Below are 11289 nucleotides of genomic sequence, written 5' to 3'. Positions count from 1 at the left end.
CAGACCGATCACCGCGGGGTTTATTACCGCAACCACAGACCGATCACCACGGGGTTTATTATGGCACCCACAGAGCGATCACCGCCGGGTTTATTACCGTACCCACAGAGCGATCACCGCGGGGTTTATTTCCGCACCCACAGAGTGATCACCGCGGGGTTTATTACCGCACCCACAGACCGATCACCGCGGGGTTTATTTCCGCACCCACAGAGTGATCACCGCGGGGTTTATTTCCGCACCCACAGAGAGATCACCGCGGGGTTTATTTCCGCACCCACAGAGTGATCACCGCGGGGTTTATTACCCACACCCACAGACCGATCACCGCGGGGTTTATTTCCGCACCCACACAGCGATCACCGCGGGGTTTATTACCGCACCCACAGAGTGATCACCGCGGGGTTTATTTCCGCACCCACAGACCGATCACCGCGGGGTTTATTACCGCACCCACAGAGCGATCACCGCGGGGTTTATTACCCACACCCACAGAGCGATCACCGCGGGGTTTATTACCGCACCCACAGAGCGATCACCGCGGGGTTTATTACCGCACTCACAGACCGATCACCGCGGGGTTTATTACCCACACCCACAGACCGATCACCGCGGGGTTTATGACCGCACCCACAGACCGATCACCGCGGGGTTTATTACCCACACCCACAGAGCGATCACCGCGGGGTTTATTACCGCACCCACAGAGTGATCCCGCGGGGTTTAGTACCCAAACCCACAGAGAGATCACCGCGGGGTTTATTACTGTACCCACAGACCGATCACCGCGGGGTTTATTACCCACACCCACAGAGAGATCACCGCGGGTTTTATTACCGCACCCACAGAGCGATCACCGCGGGGTTTAGTCCCCACACCCACAGACCGATCACCGCGGGGTTTAGTCCCCACACCCACAGACCGATCACCGCGAGGGTTATTACCCAAACCCACAGAGTGATCACCGCGGGGTTTATTACCCACACCCACAGACCGATCACCGCGGGGTTTATTACCGCACCCACAGAGCGATCACCGCGGGGTATATTACCGCACCCACAGACCGATCACCGTGGGGTTTATTACCCACACCCACAGAGAGATCACCGCGGGGTTTATTACCGCACCCAGAGAGCGATCACCGCGGGGTATATTACCGCACCCACAGAGCGATCACCGCGAGGTTTATTTCCCAAACCCACAGAGTGATCACCGCGGGGTTTATTACCGCACCCACAGAGCGATCACCGCGGGGTTTATTACCCACACCCACAGAGAGATCACCGCGGGGTTTATTACCCACACCCACAGACCGATCACCGCGGGGTTTATTACCCACACCCACAGACCGATCACCACGGGGTTTATTTCCCAAACCCACAGACCGATCACCGCGGGGTTTATTACCGCACTCACAGAGCGATCACCACGGGGTTTATTACCCACACCCACAGACCGATCACCACGGGGATTATTACCGCACCCACAGAGCGATCACCGTGGGGTTTATTACCCACACCCACAGAGAGATCACCGCGGGGTTTATTACCGCACCCAGAGAGCGATCACCGCGGGGTATATTACCGCACCCACAGACCGATCACCGCGGGGTTTATTACCGCAACCACAGAGCGATCACCGCGGGGTTTATTACCGCACCCACAGAGCGATCACCGCGAGGGTTATTACCCAAACCCACAGAGTGATCACCGCGGGGTTTATTACCGCACCCACAGACCGATCACCGCGGGGTTTATTACCGCACTCACAGAGCGATCACCGCGGGGTTTATTACCGCACCCACAGAGCGATTACCGCGGGGTTTATTACCCAAACCCACAGACCGTTCACCGTGGGGTTTATTACCCACACCCACAGAGCGATCACCGCGGGGTTTATTACCGCACCCACAGAGCGATCACCGCGGGGATTATTACCGCAACCACAGACCGATCACCGCGAGGTTTATTTTCGCACCCACAGAGCGATCACCGCGGGGTTTATTACCCACACCCACAGACCGATCACCACGGGGTTTATTACCGCACCCACAGAGCGATCACCGCGGGGTTTATTTCCGCACCCACAGAGTGATCACCGCGGGGTTTATTACCCACACCCACAGACCGATCACCGCGGGGTTTATTACTCACACCCACAGAGAGATCACCGCGGGGTTTATTACCCACACTCACAGACCGATCACCGCGGGGTTTATTACCGCACCCACAGACCGATCACCGCGGGGTTTATTACCCACACCCACAGACCGATCACCGCGGGGTTTATTACCGCACCCACAGAGTGATCACCGCGGGGTTTATTACCGCACCCACAGACCGATCACCGCGGGGTTTATTACCGCACCCACAGAGCGATCACCGCGGGGTTTATTACCTCCCCCACAGAGTGATCCCGCGGGGTTTATTACCCAAACCCACAGAGAGATCACCGCGGGGTTTATTACTGTACCCACAGACCGATCACCGCGGGGTTTATTACCCACACCCACAGACCGATCACCGCGAGGGTTATTCCCCAAACCCACAGAGTGATCACCGCGGGGTTTATTACCGCACCCACAGAGCGATCACCACGGGGTTTACTACCCACAGAGCGATCACCGCGGGGTTTATTACCCACACCCACAGAGCGATCACCACGGGGTTTATTACCGCACCCACAGAGCGATCACCGCGGGGTTTATTACCGCACCCACAGAGCGATCACCGCGGGGTTTATTACCGCACCCACAGACTGATCACCGTGGGGTTTATTACCGCACCCACAGACCGATCACCGCGGGGTTTGTTACCGCACCCACAGAGCGATCACCGTGGGGTTTATTACCGCACCCACAGAGCGATCACCGCGGGGATTATTACCCACACCCACAGACCGATCACCGCGGGGTTTATTACCGCACCCACAGAGCGATCACCGCGGGGATTATTACCCGCACCCACAGAGCGATCACCGTGGGGTTTATTTCCGCATCCACAGAGCGATCACCGCGGGGTTTATTATCGCACCCACAGAGCGATCACCGCGGGGTTTATTACCCACACCCACAGAGAGATCACCGCGGGGTTTATTACTGTACCCACAGACCGATCACCGCGGGGTTTATTACCCACACCCACAGACCGATCACCGCGAGGGTTATTCCCCAAACCCACAGAGTGATCACCGCGGGGTTTATTACCACAACCACAGACCGATCACCGCGGGGTTTATTACCCATAGAGCGATCACCGCGGGGTTTATTACCCACACCCACAGAGCGATCACCACGGGGTTTATTACCGCACCCACAGAGCGATCACCACGGGGTTTATTACCGCACCCACAGAGCGATCACCGCGGGGTTTATTACCGCACCCACAGACCGATCACCGCGGGGTTTATTACCGCACCCACAGACCGATCACCACGGGGTTTATTACCGCACCCACAGAGCGATCACCGCGGGGTTTATTACCGCACCCACAGACCGATCACCGCGGGGTTTATTACCCACACCCACAGACCAATCACCACGGGGTTTATTCCCGCACCCACAGACCGATCACCGCGAGGTTTATTACCCACACCCACAGAGTGATCACCGCGGGGTTTATTACCGCACCCACAGAGCGATCACCGCGTTTTTATTACCCACACCCACAGACCGATCACCGCGAGGTTTATTACCCACACCCACAGAGCGATCACCACGGGGTTTATTACCGCACCCACAGAGCGATCACCGCGGGGTTTATTACCCACACCCACAGACCGATCACCGCGAGGTTTATTACCCACACCCACAGAGCGATCACCGCGGGGTTTATTACCGCACCCACAGACCGATCACCGCGGGGTTTATTACCGCACCCACAGAGAGATCACCGCGGGGTTTATTACCGCACCCACAGAGTGATCACCGCGGGGTTTATTACCGCACCCACAGAGCGATCACCGCGGGGATTATTACCGCATCCACAGACCGATCACCGCGGGGTTTATTACCGCACCCACAGACCGATCACCGCGGGGTTTATTACCCACACCCACAGACCAATCACCACGGGGTTTATTCCCGCACCCACAGACCGATCACCGCGAGGTTTATTACCCACACCCACAGAGTGATCACCGCGGGGTTTATTACCGCACCCACAGAGCGATCACCGCGTTTTTATTACCCACACCCACAGACCGATCACCGCGAGGTTTATTACCCACACCCACAGAGCGATCACCACGGGGTTTATTACCGCACCCACAGACCGATCACCGCGGGGTTTATTCCCGCACCCACAGACCGATCACCGCGAGGTTTATTACCCACACCCACAGAGTGATCACCGCGGGGTTTATTACCGCACCCACAGAGCGATCACCGCGGGGTTTATTACCCACACCCACAGACCGATCACCGCGAGGTTTATTACCCACACCCACAGAGCGATCACCGCGGGGTTTATTACCGCACCCACAGACCGATCACCGCGGGGTTTATTACCGCACCCACAGAGAGATCACCGCGGGGTTTATTACCGCACCCACAGAGTGATCACCGCGGGGTTTATTACCGCACCCACAGAGCGATCACCGCGGGGATTATTACCGCATCCACAGACCGATCACCGCGGGGTTTATTACCGCACCCACAGACCGATCACCACGGGGTTTATTACCGCACCCACAGACCGATCACCATGAGGTTTATTACCCACACCCACAGACCAATCACCGCGGTGTTTATTACCGCACCCACAGACCGATCACCACGGGGTTTATTACCGCACCCACAGACCGATCACCGCGGGGTTTATTACCCACACCCACAGACCGATCACCGCGAGGGTTATTACCCAAACCCACAGACCGATCACCGCGAGGGTTATTACCCAAACCCACACAGAGCGATCACCGCGGGGTTTATTACCGCACCCACAGAGCGATCACCGCCGGGTATATTACCGCACCCACAGACCGATGACCGTGGGGTGTATTACCCACACCCACAGAGAGATCACCGCGGGGTTTATTACCGCACCCAGAGAGCGATCACCGCGGGGTATATTACCGCACCCACAGAGCGATCACCGCGAGGGTTATTACCCAAACCCACAGAGTGATCACCGCGGGATTTATTACCGCACCCACAGACCGATCACCGCGGGGTTTATTACCGCACTCACAGAGCGATCACCGCGGGGTTTATTAACCAAACCCACAGAGAGATCACCGCGGGGTTTATTACTGTACCCACAGACCGATCACCGCGGGGTTTATTACCGCAACCACAGACCGATCACCACGGGGTTTATTATGGCACCCACAGAGCGATCACCGCCGGGTTTATTACCGTACCCACAGAGCGATCACCGCGGGGTTTATTTCCGCACCCACAGAGTGATCACCGCGGGGTTTATTACCGCACCCACAGACCGATCACCGCGGGGTTTATTTCCGCACCCACAGAGTGATCACCGCGGGGTTTATTTCCGCACCCACAGAGAGATCACCGCGGGGTTTATTTCCGCACCCACAGAGTGATCACCGCGGGGTTTATTACCCACACCCACAGACCGATCACCGCGGGGTTTATTTCCGCACGCACACAGCGATCACCGCGGGGTTTATTACCGCACCCACAGAGTGATCACCGCGGGGTTTATTTCCGCACCCACAGAGAGATCACCGCGGGGTTTATTACCGCACCCACAGACCGATCACCGCGGGGTTTATTACCCACACCCACAGAGCGATCACCGCGGGGTTTATTACCCACACCCACAGAGTGATCACTGTGAGGTTTATTACCGCACCCACAGACCGATCACCGCGGGGTTTATTTCCGCACCCACAGAGTGATCACCGCGGGGTTTATTTCCGCACCCACAGAGAGATCACCGCGGGGTTTATTTCCGTACCCACAGAGTGATCACCGCGGGGTTTATTACCGCACCCACAGAGCGATCACCGCGGGGTTTATTACCGCACCCACAGAGCGATCACCATGGGGTTTATTACCTACTCCCACAGACCTATCACCGCGGGGTTTATTACCCACACCCACAGACCGATCACCGCGGGGTTTATTTCCGCACCCACACAGCGATCACCGCGGGGTTTATTACCGCACCCACAGAGCGATCACCGCGGGGTTTATTACCCACACCCACAGACCGCTCACCGCGAGGTTTATTACCCACACCCACAGAGCGATCACCGCGGGGTTTATTACCGCACCCACAGACCGATCACCGCGGGGTTTATTACCGCACCCACAGAGAGATCACCGCGGGGTTTATTACCGCACCCACAGAGTGATCACCGCGGGGTTTATTACCGCACCCACAGAGCGATCACCGCGGGGATTATTACCGCATCCACAGACCGATCACCGCGGGGTTTATTACCGCACCCACAGACCGATCACCACGGGGTTTATTACCGCACCCACAGACCGATCACCATGAGGTTTATTACCCACACCCACAGACCAATCACCGCGGTGTTCATTACCGCACCCACAGACCGATCACCGCGGGGTTTATTACCCACACCCACAGACCGATCACCGCGAGGGTTATTACCCAAACCCACAGACCGATCACCGCGAGGGTTATTACCCAAACCCACACACCGATCACCGCGGGGTTTATTACCGCACCCACAGAGCGATCACCGCCGGGTATATTACCGCACCCACAGACCGATGACCGTGGGGTGTATTACCCACACCCACAGAGAGATCACCGCGGGGTTTATTACCGCACCCAGAGAGCGATCACCGCGGGGTATATTACCGCACCCACAGAGCGATCACCGCGAGGGTTATTACCCAAACCCACAGAGTGATCACCGCGGGATTTATTACCGCACCCACAGACCGATCACCGCGGGGTTTATTACCGCACTCACAGAGCGATCACCGCGGGGTTTATTACCCAAACCCACAGAGAGATCACCGCGGGGTTTATTACTGTACCCACAAACCGATCACCGCGGGGTTTATTTCCGCACCCACACAGCGATCACCGCGGGGTTTATTACCGCACCCACAGAGTGATCACCGCGGGGTTTATTTCCGCACCCACAGAGAGATTACCGCGGGGTTTTTTACCGCACCCACAGACCGATCACCGCGGGGTTTATTACCCACACCCACAGAGCGATCACCGCGGGGTTTATTACCGCACCCACAGACCGATCACCGCGGGGTTTATTTCCGCACCCACAGAGTGATCACCGCGGGGTTTATTTCCGCACCCACAGAGAGATCACCGCGGGGTTTATTTCCGCACCCACAGAGTGATCACCGCGGGGTTTATTACCGCACCCACAGAGCGATCACCGCGGGGTTTATTACCGCACCCACAGAGCGATCACCATGGGGTTTATTACCTACTCCCACAGACCGATCACCGCGGGGTTTATTACCCACACCCACAGACCGATCACCGCGGGGTTTATTACCGCACCCACAGACCGATCAGCGCGAGGTTTATTACCGCACCCACAGACCGATCACCGCGGGGTTTATTACCGCACCCACAGAGCGATCACCGCGGGGTTTATTACCGCACCCACAGACCGATCACCGCGGGGTTTATTACCGCACCCACAGAGCGATCACCGCGGTGTTTATTACCGCACCCACAGAGTGATCACCGCGGGGTTTATTTCCGCACCCACAGAGAGATCACCGCGGGGTTTATTTCCACACCCACAGAGCGATCACCGCGGGGTTTATTACCGCACCCACAGAGCGATCACCGCGGGGTTTATTTCCGCACCCACAGAGTGATCACCGCGGGGTTTATTCCCCACACCCACAGACCGATCACCGCGGGGTTTATTTCCGCACCCACAGACCGATCACCGCGGGGTTTATTACCCACACCCACAGACCAATCACCGCGGGGTTTATTACCCACACCCACAGACCGATCACCACGGGGTTTATTACCGCACCCACAGACCGATCACCGCGGGGTTTATTACCGCACCCACAGACCGATCACCGCGGGGTTTATTACCGCACCCACAGACCGATCACCGCGGGGTTTATTACCCACACCCAGAGACCAATCACCGCGGGGTTTATTACCGCACCCACAGACCGATCACCGCGGGGTTTATTACCCACACCCACAGACCAATCACCGCGGGGTTTATTACCCACACCCACAGACCGATCACCATGGGGTTTATTACCGCACCCACAGACCAATCACCGCGGGGTTTATTACCCACACCCACAGACCGATCACCGCGGGGTTTATTACCGCACCCACAGAACGATCACCGCGGGGTTTATTACCGCACCCACAGACCAATCACCGCGGGGTTTATTACCCACACCCACAGACCGATCACCGCGGGGTTTATTACCCACTCCCACAGGCCAATCACCGCGGGGTTTATTACCGCACCCACAGAGAGATCACCGCGGGGTTTATTACCTCACCCACAGAGTGATCACCGCGGGGTTTATTACCCAAACCCACAGAGAGATCACCGCGGGGTTTATTACTGTACCCACAGACCGATCACCGCGAGGGTTATTCCCCAAACCCACAGAGTGATCACCGCGGGGTTTATTACACACACCCACAGACTGATCACCGCGGGGTTTATTACCGTACCCACAGAGCGATCACCGCGGGGTTTATTCCCGCACCCACAGAGCGATCACCGCGGGGTTTATTACCCACACCCACAGACCGATCACCACGGGGTTTATTACCGCACTCACAGAGCGATCACCACGGGGTTTATTACCGCACCCACAGACCGATCACCACGGGGTTTATTACCGTACCCACAGAGCGATCACCGCGGGGTTTATTCCCGCACCCACAGACCGATCACCGCGAGGTTTATTACCCACACCCACAGAGTGATCACCGCGGGGTTTATTACCGCACCCACAGACCGATCACCATGGGGTTTATTACCGCACCCACAGACCGATCACCACGGGGTTTATTACCGCACCCACAGACCGATCACCACGGGGTTTATTACCGCACCCACAGAGCGATCACCACGGGGTTTATTACTGCACCCACAGACCGATCACCGCGGGGTTTATTCCCGCACCCACAGACCGATCACCGCGAGGTTTATAACCCACACCCACAGAGTGATCACCGCGGGGTTTATTACCGCACCCACAGAGCGATCACCGCGGGGTTTATTACCCACACCCACAGACCGATCACCGCGAGGTTTATTACCCACACCCACAGAGAGATCACCGCGGGGTTTATTACCGTACCCACAGACCGATCTCCGCGGGGTTTATTACCCACACCCACAGACCGATCACCGCGAGGTTTATTACCCGCACCCACAGAGCGATCACCGCGGGGTTTATTACCGCACCCACAGACCGATCACCACGGGGTTTATTACTGTACCCACAGAGCGATCACCGCGGGGTTTATTACTCACACCCACAGACCGATCACCGCGGGGTTTATTACCCACACCCACAGACCAATCACCGCGGGGTTTATTACCGCACCCACAGACCGATCACCGCGGGGTTTATTACCGCATCCACAGAGTGATCCCGCGGGGTTTATTACCCACACCCACAGACCGATCACCGCGGGGTTTATTACCCACACCCACAGAGCGATCACCGTGGGGTTTATTACCCACACCCACAGACCAATCACCGCGGGGTTTATTACCGCACCCACAGACCGATCACCGCGGGGTTTATTACCCAAACCCACAGAGAGATCACCGCGGGGTTTATTACTGTACCCACAGACCGATCACCGCGAGGGTTATTCCCCAAACCCACAGAGTGATCACCGCGGGGTTTATTACACACACCCACAGACTGATCACCGTGGGGTTTATTACCGTACCCACAGAGCGATCACCGCGGGGTTTATTCCCGCACCCACAGAGCGATCACCGCGGGGTTTATTACCCACACCCACAGACCGATCACCACGGGGTTTATTACCGCACCCACAGAGCGATCACCACGGGGTTTATTACCGCACCCACAGACCGATCACCACGGGGTTTATTACCGCACCCACAGACCGATCACCACGGGGTTTATTACCGTACCCACAGAGCGATCACCGCGGGGTTTATTCCCGCACCCACAGACCGATCACCGCGAGGTTTATTACCCACACCCACAGACCGATCACCACGGGGTTTATTACCGCACCCACAGACCGATCACCACGGGGTTTATTACCGCACCCACAGAGCGATCACCACGGGGTTTATTACTGCACCCACAGACCGATCACCGCGGGGTTTATTCCCGCACCCACAGACCGATCACCGCGAGGTTTATAACCCACACCCACAGAGTGATCACCGCGGGGTTTATTACCGCACCCACAGAGCGATCACCGCGGGGTTTATTACCCACACCCACAGACCGATCACCGCGAGGTTTATTACCCACACCCACAGAGAGATCACCGCGGGGTTTATTACCGTACCCACAGACCGATCTCCGCGGGGTTTATTACCCACACCCACAGACCGATCACCGCGAGGTTTATTACCCGCACCCACAGAGCGATCACCGCGGGGTTTATTACCGCACCCACAGACCGATCACCACGGGGTTTATTACTGTACCCACAGAGCGATCACCGCGGGGTTTATTACTCACACCCACAGACCGATCACCGCGGGGTTTATTACCCACACCCACAGACCAATCACCGCGGGGTTTATTACCGCACCCACAGACCGATCACCGCGGGGTTTATTACCGCATCCACAGAGTGATCCCGCGGGGTTTATTACCCACACCCACAGACCGATCACCGCGGGGTTTATTACCCACACCCACAGACCAATCACCGCGGGGTTTATTACCGCACCCACAGACCGATCACCGCGGGGTTTATTACCCACACCCACAGACCGATCACCGCGGGGTTTATTACCGCACCCACAGAGCGATCACCGCGGGGTATATTACCGCACCCACAGACCGATCACCGTGGGATTTATTACCCACACCCACAGACCGATCACCGCGGGGTTTATTACCACACCCACAGAGCAATCACCGCGAGGGTTATTACCCAAACCCACAGAGCGATCACCGCGGGGTTTATTACCGCACCCACAGAGTGATCACCGCGGGGTTTATTACCGCACCCACAGACCGATCACCGCGGGGTTTATTACCGCACCCACAGAGCGATTACCGCGGGGTTTATTACCCACACCCACAGAGCGATCACCACGGGGTTTATTACCGCACCCACAGAGTGATCACCGCGGGGTTTA

Source organism: Chiloscyllium punctatum, chromosome 51 (genome assembly GCF_047496795.1).
Source record: "Chiloscyllium punctatum isolate Juve2018m chromosome 51, sChiPun1.3, whole genome shotgun sequence".
NCBI lineage: Eukaryota > Metazoa > Chordata > Chondrichthyes > Orectolobiformes > Hemiscylliidae > Chiloscyllium > Chiloscyllium punctatum.
Note: the sequence above shows the minus strand (reverse complement) of the source record.